This window comes from Balaenoptera musculus, chromosome X (assembly GCF_009873245.2).
Source record: "Balaenoptera musculus isolate JJ_BM4_2016_0621 chromosome X, mBalMus1.pri.v3, whole genome shotgun sequence".
In the NCBI taxonomy this organism is placed as follows: Eukaryota; Metazoa; Chordata; class Mammalia; order Artiodactyla; family Balaenopteridae; genus Balaenoptera; species Balaenoptera musculus.
Genome location: NC_045806.1, coordinates 89,840,268 through 89,856,442, shown reverse-complemented (window position 1 = coordinate 89,856,442; position 16,175 = coordinate 89,840,268). Strand labels below are relative to the sequence as shown.

At 41.1% G+C, this 16,175-nt stretch overlaps 1 protein-coding gene across 1 annotated transcript in view; it reads right to left on the bottom strand.

Annotated features, from left to right (window-relative positions):
- Positions 1 to 16,175, bottom strand: part of RNF128 (ring finger protein 128) — a 102,660-nt gene that overhangs the window by 62,870 nt on the left and 23,615 nt on the right. The window lies entirely within an intron of this gene.

Below are 16,175 nucleotides of genomic sequence, written 5' to 3'. Positions count from 1 at the left end.
CTATGGAATCAGCGAACAGAAACGCTCGCTGGTAGGATTCGAGTCCGTTTTGAATTGCAAGAATATATTTTTCCCTCGTAACGTTTGCCTGCGGGGCATTTCTGGCTTAAGGTGCCAGAATGCGAAAGTACTTCTAAAAAGCGCAGATCTGAAAGGTCTGACTTGCAGTCCAGAGAATTTGGGTAGGTGGGTGGTGCTTAAGCAGGCTATTTACTAATTCTCTAAGGGGGGGGGCCGGAAGAGCGCATTGCCTTTTTTTTTTTTAAACTTTTTCCTTTCCTTCTCTAAACAAGCGTCATACCTATGTATTTCCTTCTTACCCTTACCTCATACTAAATATACTGCATCAGACGCCCCTTCTAAAAGTAATCTTAGCCCTCAAAAAAGAATGACCATTTTCATACTCCTCAAAACTAAGCCTCTTTTCTTCCATTTTCCGCAAACCAGACTTACCCAAACAGATATGTCTGCGCCATTCATGACCTTAACTACATAGTCTTTCTCCATCTCCCACTAACTAAAAAAGAGCCTGACTCACCTTGACAATTCACTCACAGCACTATTGCGTTAAGATTTCTCCTTACTTTAAGTGTACAATTTTTATCTACCCTGTCAGTTATTACATTTAGTAGGTGCTCAATAAATATGCATGGATTAAACTGAATTAATACTTCTGGTGTCTGACAGTTATGGGTAACTTTTGCCCTTGGGGAAATTACTTCTCTGTGCCACAGTTTCCTCATCATCTGTAAAATGGGGATAATAATAGTACCTACATCATAGAGTAGTCCAGATGATTAAATGAGTTCATACATGTAAAGCACTTAGAACAGTGCTTAGCAGAGTGTAAAAATTATATCTGTTAAATACTATTATTATTAAACAGATTCAGGGACCCAATACTTTTAAAATAATATTAAGGTTGTTACTCTGAGGTAATAATCAGAGAAAGTAATGTTCAGGATGTTCACTTTTAGCCATTTTTTTCAGTTCAAATAAATATAATTTACTTTATCCAGCCCAACATTTGTTAAATTCCTAATCAATCATTCCACTCCCCTGGCCCAACATTTACTTAATCAATATTATTTGCAAAGATTAAGCATGGGACAATCCTGCACGTGATGCTCTTATGGCTTGAGAGAAACCTAGAGGAAAATTAACACCATAACCAAAGAGCACCTAGAATCCAAATAAATGGGCAATTTTGTGAAACATGAATCGTAGGTGTTGCAAGGGACTTTAGAGGTCAAGGGAGGTGTATGGGACCAATAGCATGGCACCCCCAACCACTGATGATGTTAAACTCTTAGATAAAAATTACCTAGGGGAAAATAAAAGGGTAGCATCTGTCATCTAAAGAAATGGTACGGGACTTCCCTGGTGGCGCAGTGGTTAAGAATCCGCCTGCCAATGCAGGGGACACGGGTTCGAGTCCTGGTCTGGGAAGATCCCACATGCCGCAGAGCAACTAAGCCCGTGCGCCACAACTACTGAGCCTGTGCTCTAGAGCCCGCAAGCCACAACTACTGAGCCCACATGCCACAACTACTGAAGCCCACGTGCCTAGAGCCCGTGCTCCGCAACAAGAGAAGCCACCACAATGAGAAGCCCGTGCACTGCAATGAAGAGTAGCCCCTGCTCACTGCAACTAGAGAAAGCCCGCACGCAGCAACGAAGACCCAACATAGCCAAAAATAAATAAATTTATATAAAAAAAAGAAATGGTACAGTTCCAGAAATTGTCTGAAATTGCTGGTGAAGAACACTCAATATTCAATCAATATTACCTGCATGATTGGGACTTCCCTGGCAGTCCAGTGGTTAAGACTCCACACTTCCAGTGCAGGGGGTGTGGGTTTGATCCTTGGTCGGGGAACTAAGATCCCACATGCCGCGCAGTGCGGCAGAAAATATATACATATAAAACCTGCATGACAATCAAGTATGTTGTACTTTGAAGAAACAATGTGTTTAAAAGAAAAGAGATCTTTTATAAGGTATTTACAAAAATGAAGTTTGGAGAGACATTTGTTAATATTCATTCTTTCTTAAATATTTATTGCAATCTACTATATGCCAATCATGGGCTAAGCATTGGGTTAAAACAAAATAAGACATTAACTCTGCTCTCAAAAAGCTCATAAGTTACCTTTGATGAGACAAACAAGCTGATAATTGTAATATATATATAGAGAGAGTGCTGATGTATATAGTATAAGAGCTACACTAGAGGTATGCATAGGGCAGTAGTGGGTGTTAGAGAAGAGGAACTAACCCAGACTGGGAAGTAAGAAAAAACTTCCCAGAGGAGGTTACACCTGTGCTGACTTTGAGAGTGTTAACCTTTCTAGACAGAGAACAATACAAGAAAAGGCACTGAGGCATGAAACTGAAAATGTTGAGAAACAACAAGTACTACAGGCTCTATAAACACCAAGTGTTTGGAACCCAGAGTACAAGAGATAAAGTTATAGAGGGACAAAGGGGTCAGTTCTTGAGAGTCCTTTGGGTAAAGCTAAGGAGTTTGGACTTGATCCAAAAGCAAGGAGTAATATAATCAGGGTTTAAGCAGGGAGTACTAAAATCAGATCTGAATTTTAGTGATCATTATGCTTCTCTGTGAATAAAAATTGGAGGAGACAAGAGTAGAAGCAGGGATCCCAGATAGAGGATTGTTGGCAGTGCTCCAGGTGAGAAATGAAGGTGGCTTGGACTAAATTGGTAGTGGAGATAAAGAGAAATGGACAGATTGGTAATGTATTTTGGATATAGAATCAACAGGACTTGTTTGGAGGATGAATGAGAGGGAAGAGTTAGGGATTGCTCTGAGGCTTTTGGCTTGGAAGACTGAATGGCATTTAATTAGGAGGAGGGTTTTAAATGTGTAGAGTGGGTAGGAGGAGAAATGAGTTCAATTTAGACAAGTTGAATTCAAGGTACCCATGATGTAACTAGGTAGAACTGTCCGGCAGGCAGTTGGATTTTCTGATTACTGAACACCTACTAAGCGCAAGACACTTGAGAGGTGCAGGTATACAGAGACAAATGAAACAGTCCCTGCCCTCAAGGAGTTCATAGTTTAGTAGGAAAGTCAAAGAGGCAAACACACAATAACAGTATAGTATAATACATGTTATCACTGAGAAGAGTATAGGGTGCTATGGCAACATGGGCGTGGCTCTCTTTATGAACAAATAGAGCTAATCAAGAAAAAAGAAAGTAAGGATATTCAGGCATAGGCAATAGGCAATACATGAGAACACCAGCAAACATTCAGGGAACTAACATTCAATAGTTAGGCATGTCTGGGGGAGTAAAGGGGGAGCCAAGGGGAGTGAAGCAGGTCAAGTGGGTTATGCCAGAACATGAAGAGTTTAGAAACCTATGTTAAAGAGTGTGGGCTCAATGCACATGTGCACACACAGATACATAAAGTAAATATGGCAAAATGATAACAATTGTTGAATCTAGGTGGTGGGTATATAGGTGCTCGCTGTAATATTTTTCAACTTTTCTCTATATTTTAAACTTTTTGTAATGATGAGTTTAGATTGTGAATTTATATTGAAATCAGTGGATCAAACAAATGATATTATCAGACCTAGGCTTACATAGATCATCTGGATTGTATGAGGGCAAGACAGGAGGCAGAGAGACTGATACGGAGGCTAACACCCTCAGCACTATTCTGGAGGTCTAGACCAGTAGTGGAGATGAAGGTATCAGACTATCATAGCTTGATGACATGAACCATTAAAATCATCCTATGAACTCCCCTTGCTATGAGTCCCTCCTCACCAAGCAACCTTCTTTTCATCATTTAGCTCCTCCTGTAAATATGCCTACAGGGAGGTAATTCTCTGATCAGCAAACACTAGTATCTGTTCCACTGGAAGTTATACTTCTCATTATAAATTAATCAGTTGGCATTCTGGCTTATATACTGGTCTCGTGAATTTGGTTAATTGTGAGTCAGTCCCCAGGAGCCCAGGCTCTGCTTATACTACCAATCAAATTTCAAAGCTTACAAAGCTAAGAACCAGACTGTAGATCATGACTGCATCAGAGTGCTCCTACTTTATGGAGCCTTGTCTGGGTAACTCTCTGGCTTTCCCTAACCATATCCCTCTGTCTCACTGCGATTTCTCTTCAAACTGCAACAGAGCCTTGCTACTAAGGATGAGATCTGTTGATCGGAAGCATCAGCATTGTCAGCAAGCTCATGAGAAGTGAAGAATCTCAGGTCCCACCCAGACTTGCTGAATCAGAACCTGCATTTAAACAAGATTCCCAGGTGATTTGTATGCAAATATAAGTTTGAGAAGCCCTGAGTATCCTGAGGGTAGCCAGCACTCAGCCTCTGCTTGAACACTCCAAGTGTCAGAGCTTACTACCTCACAAAGCATCGCATCCTGAGTAGTACTGCGCTTTTCTTATTGGAAGGTTCATGGAAATGCAGTGTGATTTTGCTTCAGTCTTCCCTCTTCCTCCCGCCCAACTCTTCCAACCCCAGGTCCCCAGAGTTTCCATGCTATTCCCCGGCTGTAATATCACCACTCCACCAGGGCCTTTGCTTTGAGCAGTTTCCTGGTACCAGACTTCACCTTATTCCTGACCCTCAAACCAAATTTACCAGTCCTAAATGTATTCCTTCGGGGCCCTGCTGTCCCTAAGGCTAATAACAGCTATTGTTCATTGAGCATTTACTATGTTCTTTACATGCATTATCTCATTAAATTCTCACAACCATCCATTATTATCCCCATTTTCAGAAGAGGAAACTGGCTCAGAGAGAATTAGCAACCCCCTAAGCTCATATAGCTAGTAACAGAATCAGGATTCCAATGCACTTCTGACTCTGAGTATTAATAGCCGATAATGACTCAGTATCTTCCCTCTAGAGAGTGGTATTTGCATTCTAACATTGCCTTATACCCAAGAAGGAAAGTTCATGTGAAATGTTTCTTGCATGCATTTCAGGCACTGTGACCAGTGACAGAGACATATTTGGGCCAGGAGGCTTTTTGAATTTCTCAAATCGTACCACAAAGGCTAGCCTTGCCAAATATTTATATCAGCAACACTGAACTGAAAGCTGCCCTAAGCAGTGCACTATCTAATGATGAACTGGTAAACAGAGCAGCATCCTGCAGAAGCAACAGCAGGGTAGCACCATGGCCGATTAAGTTTCCGATCATACTGAGTTTCTGCAGCGGTGCAGAGATGGGCCATAGTGTTCAGCCTTTAATATGTCTGCAGGAAATGAGACACCACATCTGGCTTCTTACCATTAAATAAATGGTAAAGCACCATCTGAGACAGCTAGTGTCCTGGCATCAAAGCAATGATGTGGCCACACAGCTGGACAATATAGGTGTAGAGAATGAATGGCAACAAATTTCCACTCGAGGCAGTTGCCCCTTGGATAGCAAGAAGAAGATGATGGTGGTGTGGAGAGAGAGAGCAGCCAAACAAAACAGAACAAAAAGCCCCAAATGTGATACTGCAGCATACTTTCAAATACTATACTGTTACTTGCAAATGCAGGTAAACCTCAGACAGCTCAAGTGGGTATACAACCATTAGAAAACGGGATTTTTTTAAACAAAGATTTCATGCACTCGAAGAAAAGACAGAATTTCAGAGAGGGGCTTTACAACAGTAGGTGTGCTATATCTGAAACTAAGAACAGTCTTATACCTGTAACAGAAATAGCTACCATTGAGAACCTGCTAGGGGCCAGATACTTTACACCCATGAGATAAGTATCATATGCTACATCTTACAGAAGAAGCAACGTGCGCTCAGGTTAAGTAACTTGCTGAGGGCACCCATTAGGGAATAACCTAATGATTGGATTAGAATTTGACCCGACATCTTAGTACAAAACTACACTTTTCTCCTTATGCAACATTCCACTCCTTATAACACTACCTTCCAAAGCAGAGGTAGGAAGGAAACATATTTATTGAGAACTTACTATGTGCCAGACACTGTACATGTATTAATTATATCATTTAATTCTTACAACAAGTAATAAAAGCCCATTATTTTCAGATGAGGAAAATGAGGCTCAGAAAGGTGAAGTATGTTGCCAAAGGTCACACAGCTAGTAAGTGGCAGAGTTGGAATTCACATGGGCGTATATCTGACTCCAAATTCTATACCATTTTCACTCTGCTGTACTACCTCTCCACATACGTAGTGAGGATATTATTACAAGGTGGAAAGATTCGGTGTTTTTCAACCAGATATGGTAACACATTTAACCTACTAAGAACCCCTCACCAGGGCGCCCTGATTTCTTGCTGAGCAGCCCTGGAAGTCCTAGATAACAGAGATTATGAAAGTACATTTTGTCAAGTGCTTCATCATCATTTATAAATGTCTACATCTTCAGTTGTACACACTCGCTCCCATGCATGTGTGGAGTGGAATGCCTGAACATGTGTTATGTGTGGAAAGGGTGTTTTCTGTCCACTGATGAAAACTGGTACAGAAAGGAATTGTACTGATAAGGATAATGCAGAAAATTTAAGCTGTGTCAAGTTGATTGCTATTGAGGGATCAGATTAGCTATCAGTGAGTTTGGGGAGATGATTGAGGGGATCTCAGATTGCTAAAAAGGGATAAGAGTGGGGAAGGGCCCAAGGCATGGGAGGGCAGCAATGGCTCCAGGGGAAAGTTGGGCAGGGGAGGTGCTTGGAGGGAAAGATGGACATGAGTGATTTTTACCCTCGCCTGCAGTATCAGGACAACCTACTTGGGAAATTAATCTGTTCTCATGCAGTCTCCTCTCTCCTTTTTTTTTTTTAGGTTTCTAGTAAGATGAAGACTTCCAAAGAATTAAATCTGTGTCCACAAGAGATTTATGTATATTAAAAGAAAGAAAAACAATTGCTTGGGGAAAATGGGAAAAAAAAGTTTTTAATGAATTGTGCCCTACAGATATGGCCACGTATTTGAGGTTTACTTCCAATCCGTTTGTGCTATTCAGTAGACTAGATCCACAGAACTCCCTCATTCCAGTCTCTGTTGTTATTTTTAACTTTTCCATTGACTGGTTATGTGACACCGAGGAAGTTTCTCTTTCTTCTCTCTCAGCTACAAAATAGGGATAATAATAATGAAAAATTGTGCAGATATATTTTGAACCACTTAGTGTTCCTTCAGATTAAAGCCTACCAAATCAGCTAGTGTAGCTAAAATAAATATCTATGATTTTGCCACTGCCTAGGACAAATGACAGAATCGCTGTAGAAGGGAGTGGGCCTCGCAGGCATGGATAAGATCAGTTTACTAAATTAGGGAGGGGTTAAGTTCTTTAAAATGCACGTGGGCAGTAAGCTTTTTTTTTTTAGCCTACAGACAGAATGGGATTCCTTTCCAATAGGAGCCTAATTTGGTAATTCCTAGTAAAGCTGGGGCTTCTGAAAAGCAGTTTAAGAATAAACATAGTGGGCTTCCTTGGTGGCGCAGTGGTTAAGAATCCGCCTGCCAATGCAGGGGACACGGGTTCGAGCCCTGGTCCAGGAAGATCCCACATACCACAGAGGAACTAAGCTCCTGTGCCACAACTACTGAGCCTGCGCTCTAGAGCCCGTGAGCCACAACTACTGAGCCCACGTGCCACAACTACTGAAGTCCGCACGCCTAGAGCCCGTGCTCTGCAACAAGAGAAGCCACAGCAATGAGAAGCCCACGCACTGCAACAAAGAGTAGCCCTCGCTTGCCGCAACTAGAGAAAGCCCACGCGCAGCAACGAAGACCCAACGCAGCCAAAATTAAATAAATAAATTTAATTTAAAAAGAATAAACATAGTTATATTGTAGCACATAATCACAATCACCTACTGAAGCCAAGGTATACTCTTTTTTTTTTAAGAGTAGAAACTTTATTTTATTTATTATTTTTTAAAATTTTATTTATTTTTTGGCTGTGTTGGGTCTTTGTTGCTGCGCGTAGGCTTTCTCTAGTTATGGCCAGCAGGGGCTACTCTTCATTGCGGTGCATGGGCTTCTCATTGCAGTGGCTTCTCTTGTTGCAGAGCACAGGCTCCAGGCGGGCGGGCTTCAGTAGTTGCAGCATGTGGGCTCAGTAGTTGTGGCTCATGGGCTCTAGAGAGCAGGCTCAGTAGCTGTGGCACACAGGCTTAGTTGCTCTGAGGCATGTGGGATCTTCCCAGACCAGGGATCAAACCTGTGTCCCCTACATTGGCAGGCGGATTCCTAACCACTGTGCCACTCGAGAAGTCCCAAGATTTACTCTTTAGAAGCTAAAGTCAGCCTGAGTGTGGGCAAAGGCAGCCTTTGTATTCCAAGGGGCAAAGTCAAAAATTCACAGCTGCCAACTATATGCATTAGGATTAGTTGCTGCTGGCCAGGGCTCAAAATCGATCAAAAACTTGGAGTAAACAAGTATCTGGCAATAAGTGACCAGGTACTAGCACACAGTTGAGACAACTGAAATTAGCTGGCCTCCCACTCATGATTCACATAGTAATTAAGTTCTGTCACACCAGAATTAGATGTGTCATGGTTATGTTGGTCGCAGGAAACGGGCAAGAGACAAGTAGGCCTTCAACAATAGGGAATTTTATGGGCTTCCCTGGTGGCGCAGTGGTGAAGAATCCGTCTGCCAATGCAGGGGACACGGGTTTGAGCCCCGGTCCGGGAAGATCCCACATGTCGCGGAGCAACTAAGCCCGCGCGCCGCAGCTCCTGAGCCTGCGCTCTAGAGCCCACGAGCCACAACTACTGAAGCCCGCATGCCTAGAGCCCGTGCTCCGGAACAACAGAAGCCACCGCAATGAGAGGCCTGCGCACCACAAGGAAGAGTAGCCCCCGCTCTCCGCAACTAGAGGAAGCCCACACGCAGCAATGAAGACCCAATGCAGCCAAAAATAAAAATAAATAAAATAAATAAATTTTAAAAAAACAAAAAGCAAACAAAAAAACCCAAAAGGGTATTTTATGGTTACAAAAATTACTTTGGTTTGACTTCACCACAAATCATGCACTATAAAGTATGGGAACTTTAATGAGGAAAAACACTAATGGAATCATCAAAAGGAAAAAATGTCCAGATCCATTGAACCACAGCACACTCAGGAATCCATAAAATCACTTCTCCCTTAGCTGCCAAACTTCCAATTAGCGGAGGGTGGGTATACTCTTTTCTAAGTTGTCTCTATGTAACTTTGTGTGCAGATAGGATCAGTATACTTCAGGTCCTTCCCAGCAAACTAGTTTGGACACAGAAGTCAACAACTGCTTTATATTCTAGATGCTGTCAGCTCTGGAGCCACAGAAAGCCTTTTAGCAGAGGCAATGAAGTGGCTCAGCAATGTTTGCTTTTTGTGGGGGGAGGAAAAGAGAGAGGGAGCAGACATTGAAAGCCTGAAGCTCCTGTTTGTTTGAAGAAGAGGTTCGTCAACTTTACCTTCAATAATCCCACCAGTTCATTAAATGTCTTCGTTTTGCTGAGGCGGTTGATGGTTGAGGTATTTAGAGACCCGATGAGAGCATGTGTTTGGGCCTTACAAGGTGTTTAGGGCTCAACACCCTGCTGGTTTTAGGACCTTCTGTTTGTTTGGATTCAAGGCAGGATGAAAACTTTTCAGCACACACATTACAAGAACCAGCCTGTCTTATATCGGTGCCTTCAGTTATGCCCCTCATAAGGCATTTTCAGCAGAGGTTTTCAAGTTCCGAGACAGATGGAACAGTCAATTGCTTAAGGGTAGTATACTGGAACAAAGTAGATTTATAACGCCTGCTCTTATCCAGCCTTTTTTTTAAACAGAATCTTAGCCCTGTCACTGCAAGTTGTGTTATGTAGCAGTGAACAAGCAAAGAAGAAACAGACTTTCTGGGAAAAAAATGTGCTAGACTATCCCACCTGATAACTGCAGTCAGTATTTGAATTTAGGCAAAAAAATTTTTTTTACTAACCTCGACCCTCTGGGCCGTCTGACATACAAAATGATAAGCAATAAGCATCACTGGGCATACAGGACTTATAATTTTCTCTTTTGGAGTTTTGGTGATTTAAAAGAAAATTCACACATTCTCTAATTTATTCATTAGAATAATAAACATTTTTTAGAGCTTCTAATATCTACAAAGTCTTATGATAGTTGCAACAAGGTCCCTCCATTTAGTATCTTAGTCTACTGGGGGTAAATTGTACCAAGGAAAATTTTGTGAGCCCTCTCTTTGTTTTTGCCTATGTGAATCTAGATTATAAGCAATACAAGCTTTAGTTGAAAGCCTAGTCTAATCTCAATTGCCTACTAATGGGGAAGAGAAGTGATATTAATTTTCTCTCAGATTATTGCAAATAGCCTTCTAATTGATTTCCCTGCTTTTAGTCTCTCCCTCACTCCAAGTCATCCTTCATATTACTGCCATTTATACTTTCGAAAACATAGCTATGATTATGTCATTTCTCACTGTATATTGAACAGAATAGAGATTTCTAAGCTTGGATGGCTAGGATCTCAACAATCTAGGTCCATCTGACCACTGTCTCCTTTATACCTCCACTGTGTCTGACATATATGTGTATTATATATAGTATCTTCCATGCTATGCTGCATTTATTTACTTACATATCTCCTCCGTCAGAGACTGAGTTCCTTGAGAGGAGGGACCATGTATTTTTCTTCTTTGTAGCCCCTGCTCTTAGCCTGGCACATTAGAGTACATTTGAAAAACAGTAAGTGGACGGCAAGAACTGGAGGGCAGGCTGGTTAGTTTGCTGGCTAGCTGGTATGAATTTTTTTCTACTGTGCTTGTTAAGGTATAATTTACATACAATAAACTTCTATTTTTAGTGTACAGTTCCATAAATTTTGACAAATATTCAATGTGTAGTCATGTAGCCACTACCACAATCAAGATATAGAATAGTTTCATCACCCCCAAAATTCCACACACTATGCCTTTATAGTCAAAGCCCCCTGCCTCCTTAACCCTTGGCAACCCTTCATCTGTTTTCTGTCCCTATGGTTTTGCCTTTTCTAGAATGTCATATAAATGGAATCACTCAGTATGTAGTTTTTTTGTGTCTGACTTCTTTCACTTAGTAAAATGCATTTGAGATTCATCTATGTTATTGCAATGGCAGGGCATTTAAACGAAAGAGTGGTCAGAGAGATGGGTGCTGGGAAGGGGTACAAAGTCCTGTGTGAGTATAGAGGCGGGAATGTTTGCTTTTGACTTAAGAAATTAGGGGAGATTTCATGGAGAAAGCAACGTCTGTCTGAGCAGGGCCTTGAGGGATAGGTGGGATTTTTATAGGTACCAATGGTGAGAGAAGATATTTCAGTAAAGGATATAGCAGAAACAAAAGCTCAGAGTCAGGAAAGAGCAGAGGGGATTTAGGAAACATTATTTCAGTTTGTTGAGAGCACAAGAGGAGGAGTAGCAGGAGATAGGGCAGAAAAGGTAGGTTAGGGTTTGGTTGACCTTGAAAAGGTATTTAGGAATTTGGTCTTGATTTATTAGGCAGTGGATAGTCATTGCAGGTTTTTGATTCAAGCTCTTCTTGGAGGAGAGTAATAGTTCTGCCTGCAGGTAATTCTGTTACCCTGCCTGCGCTGAAGTAGATGGCTCTCTATCTGGGTGAGTATACAACTATGACCCGTAAAACAAGGCCACAAATGATATTTAAATATATCAAAAGCATACCAAGGATATAAAATATCTGCACTACTAGTACTCGCTAGAAAACGTGTTCATGAAATGACAGAATCTAATACTTACCAAAAGCTCTCTTATCTCTTCATTCATTTGTACTCTCTCAATTCTCTCTACAGTCAAGTTATCAAAAAGCCAAGCATTGTTCCTGGATTCTATTTTCCAGATTCTCCACAGAAACACCTTCACTGGGTTAAGTAAGAATTAATGTTATGGTTCTGTCCTAGCAGATAGCCAATAAAAAAATCCTGGTTGAACAGCATTTCTTTCTTTTGTAAAACTTTGTTATCCACTGATATTACTCAAATTCCTATGTGAAAAGAACCCATTCCTATTTGGGATGCTTTTTTTTTCTGGGACAAGGACAGACAGTTCAGCAAAGAGAATAGTATACACATGGTAGATAAGCACATGAAAAGATGTTCAACATTATTAGCCATTAGGGAAATGTTAATTAAAACCACAATGTGATATCACTGCACACCTATCAGAATGGCTAAAAAAAAAAAGTGATCACACCAAATGATGGTGACAATGTGGAGAAACTGGATCACACACACATACACTGTTGGTGAGAAATGTAAAATGGTATAGCCAATTTGGAAAACAGTCTGTCAGTTTCTTATAAAACTAAACACGTAACTACCATATGACTCAGCAATATCAGTCATGGACCTCTATCTTAGATAAATGAAAAATTATATTCACTAAAACATATATATATATATGAATGTTTATAGCAGCTTCATTCATAATTGCCAAAAACTGGAAACAGCCCAAATGTTCTTCAGTAGGTGAATGGTTAACAAATTGTGATACATCCATACCATGGAATATTACTCAGCAGTGAAAAGGAATGAACTATGAATATATGCAACGATCTGGATGAATCTCCAGAGAATTTTACTGAGTGAAAAAAGCCAATCCCCCAAAATTACATACAGTATGATCCCATTTATATAACATTTTTGAGATGAAAAACTGTAGTAATGAAGAACAGATTAGTGGTTGCCCAGAGTCAGGGAGAGGGTATGGGGTGGAGTTGTGTGTCACTATAAAAGGCTCACATGAGGGAACAATGTGGTGATGGAACTGTTCTGAATCTTGACTGTGGTGGTGATCACATGAACCTAAACATGTAATAAAATTGCATAACGACTCCCCTGGTGGTGCAGTGGTTAAGAATCCACCTGCTGGGACTTCCCTGGTGGCACAGTGGTTAAGAATCCACCTGCCAGGGCTTCCCTGGTGGCGCAGTGGTTGAGAATCTGCCTGCCAATGCAGGGGACATGGGTTCGAGCCCGGGTCTGGGAGGATCCCGCATGGCGCGGAGCAACTAGGCCCGTGAGCCACGACTACTGAGCCTGCGCGTCTGGAGCCTGTGCTCTGCAACAAGAGAGGACGCGATAGTGAGAGGCCCACGCACCGCGATGAAGAGTGGCCCCCGCTCGCCGCAACTAGAGAAAGCCCGCGTGCAGCAACGAAGACCCAACACAGCCAGAAATAAATAAATAAATAAATAAATAAATAAATAAATAAATAAATAAATAAATAAATAAATAAAAACGAATCCACCTGCCAATGCAGGGGACACAGGTTCGAGCCCTGGCCCAGGAAGATCCCACATGCCACAGAGCAACTAAGTCCATACGCCACAACTACTGAGCCTGCACTCTAGAGCCCTCGAGCCACAACTACTGAAGCCCATGCGCCTAGAGCCCGTGCTCCACAACAAGAGAAGCCACTGCAATGAGAAGCCCACGCACCGCAAACAAGAGTAGCCCCCGCTCGCCGCAACTAGAGGAAGCCCACGCACAGCCACGAAGACCCAACGCAGCCAAAAATAAAAAATAAGCAAATAAATAAGCAAATAAAAAAGAATACTTCAGCTGCATAAAGACCTTGTATGACCTATCTGTGCATTTCCGAGGACCCCAGCCTAAGAACCCCCTCTTTAGATGGATTCTATTTTATCCATAAATGTCTTATTTTTTGTATTGGATTTAACCAAGGGACTAATTGAAATCCCCTTGAATTACGTAGGCTACAGAAACTAAATTTTTAACCATTTCAATTATTAAATATAATGATGGAAGAAGACAGGGCTGGCACTTGCAAATAGGAAGAATTGTTTCAAGTGCATAAAGTAATTTTGGAAGAGAACATAGATACAGATGAATAGATATTAGGACATATTCAAGAGTCAGGCTTACCTACATAATACCAAAACAATTGTTTAAAAGTGGAACATTCAGTTGCCTTGTTCAACTAGTGTCTTTTATTTATTTTGGTATCATGTAAACATATATGATGCTAACTGTGGCAAAGGGTTATTAAAATAGAAAGGGGGGAAGAGCAAGAGTTTAAATGCTGTGATGGGAAAATAAACAGCTGAGTTGAGTAACATTTTAGATGTGTAGGCAGAAAAAAGGTGGAGAAAAATGTAAGGGAACTGATGTCTTGCAATAAGCAACTTTCTAGTTCATTGCAGTTTGTCAAGTATTTAGGAATAGAGGGCATTCATGCTTAAAGTAGTAGTCATTTAACCAAAGCTCTGATGATCTTTCTCTTATTAGAAGAATTATATTCTTAAAATGTAAACAATATTCTTGCCTTCCTGGCTTTCTCCTTCAAATACTGAAATCAACTTTTTTATTTTTTGAGTTGAATTTCATTTTCCACCTAAAGCTAGGTACACACCAGAATTATTATACTGAAGGTGTAGTTTTCTCAGGGTCACTGTTTATTAGTCCCCTAAGAAAGGAGTCAGATCTCAGTTATAGACACTAGTAGATGGGAAGCAGTGATGTAGATAATACAAAAGAGCAGATTATCAAAGACACGTGGAGTTGGCTTTGAAATGCATTTTTCAGCACATTTTCATCTTATGTTTTATGCAGGTGTTCCCTTCAGACCCATAAGAGGTGACTCTGAAGTAGTTTGAGTGATCAAAGAAAGTTAGCCTGAGATTTAAACACTGCCAGTGGACTAGCTGCATGCAGGTAATTAAATTAGTGGCATAACTTAGCATATTTATATTCTGTATATCACCTTACTCCCATAAGCATGTAACCACTAAAGAGGATCTATGAACTCACTGGTTTTATTCATTCTGGGAATTTATTCACATCTTCAAGGTGCTTGGTGTTAAAGTAATCAGATTGATTTTTGTTTTATTTAAATCTATTTGGCTGAACTTGACTGAGTATCTTGGTGTTCTCTTAATTGAAAGAGTTGCCATATGATGTCAGAGACATTGGAAATTTTACTTCAGATGCCAATATAGCATGTTACTGTTTAAATATCCTTGAGACAAGTACCAAGGTGTTTAGTCATAAAAATGCTCAACGTGCCCTCTGCTGGGCCTTTCTTTTATAAGATTGGAATTGAAAATGCTGTGTCATCAGGTTGTACAGTGGGTTGAGAAAAGGAATTCCCCTGTAATGATCACATGCAATGAATAAACCCTAAATACAGATTCATGAGTCTTTCTGGCACGGATAAGTCTGGCTCACTTAGCTGGTTTCAAAAGGAAGATTTAAAATGTTATCTAGGGCTTCCCTGGTGGCACAGTGGTTGGGAATCCGCCTGCCAATGCAGGGGACACGGGTTTGAGCCCGGGTCCGGGAAGATCCCACATGCCGCAGAGCAACTAAGCCCGTGCGCCACAACTACTGAGCCCGCTCTCTAGAGTATTCGAGCCACAACTACTGAGCCCATGTGCCACAACTACTGAAGCCCACGCGCCTAGAGGCCATGCTCTGCAACAAGAAAAGCCACCACAATGAGAAGCCCACGCACCACAAGGAAGACCCAACGTAGCCAAAAATAAATAAAATAAAATAAAATAAAATGCTATCTAGACCCAAAGAAGCGAAAAATTTGTTATGCACCTGAGAATTCCCCTGTGTTTTATGAAGCAAGATAATCTTATTGTCAGGTATTCACTGCATAAATATGTAAACTAACTAAATAACTCTATCATTATTATATTTTATGTAATTATTACATTATTATACAAACCAACTAAATCATTCTGCCACAAGAGGATATCTGTGAAGAGGTGGATTTTAATTCAAGATTTTTGCAGGGTTTGCAAAGATGCATTTCTACCTACCTCCTGCCCTGCCCCTATCCCAAAGGTTTTGTCTGAGACCAAATCCTATGAATCAGCAGGTGTTCCTATAAATTAAGAGGGTGTTTTGCTTATGGAGAAGAATGGGGATTTAGGTTCAGTGTTTTCTTCAGCAAAAATTATTTTTATATTTTTGTTGGATCAAAGTATTTTCTTAACATCCTCTATGGCAGCGGTCCCCAACCTTTTTGGCACGATGGACCGGTTTCATGGGAGACAATTTTTCCGTGGACCGGACAGGGGTGGGTGCTTCAGGCGTTAATGCGAGCAATGGGGAGGGATGGGGAACGGCAGATGAAGCTTCCCTCCCTCGCCCGCCTCTCGCTTCCTGCTG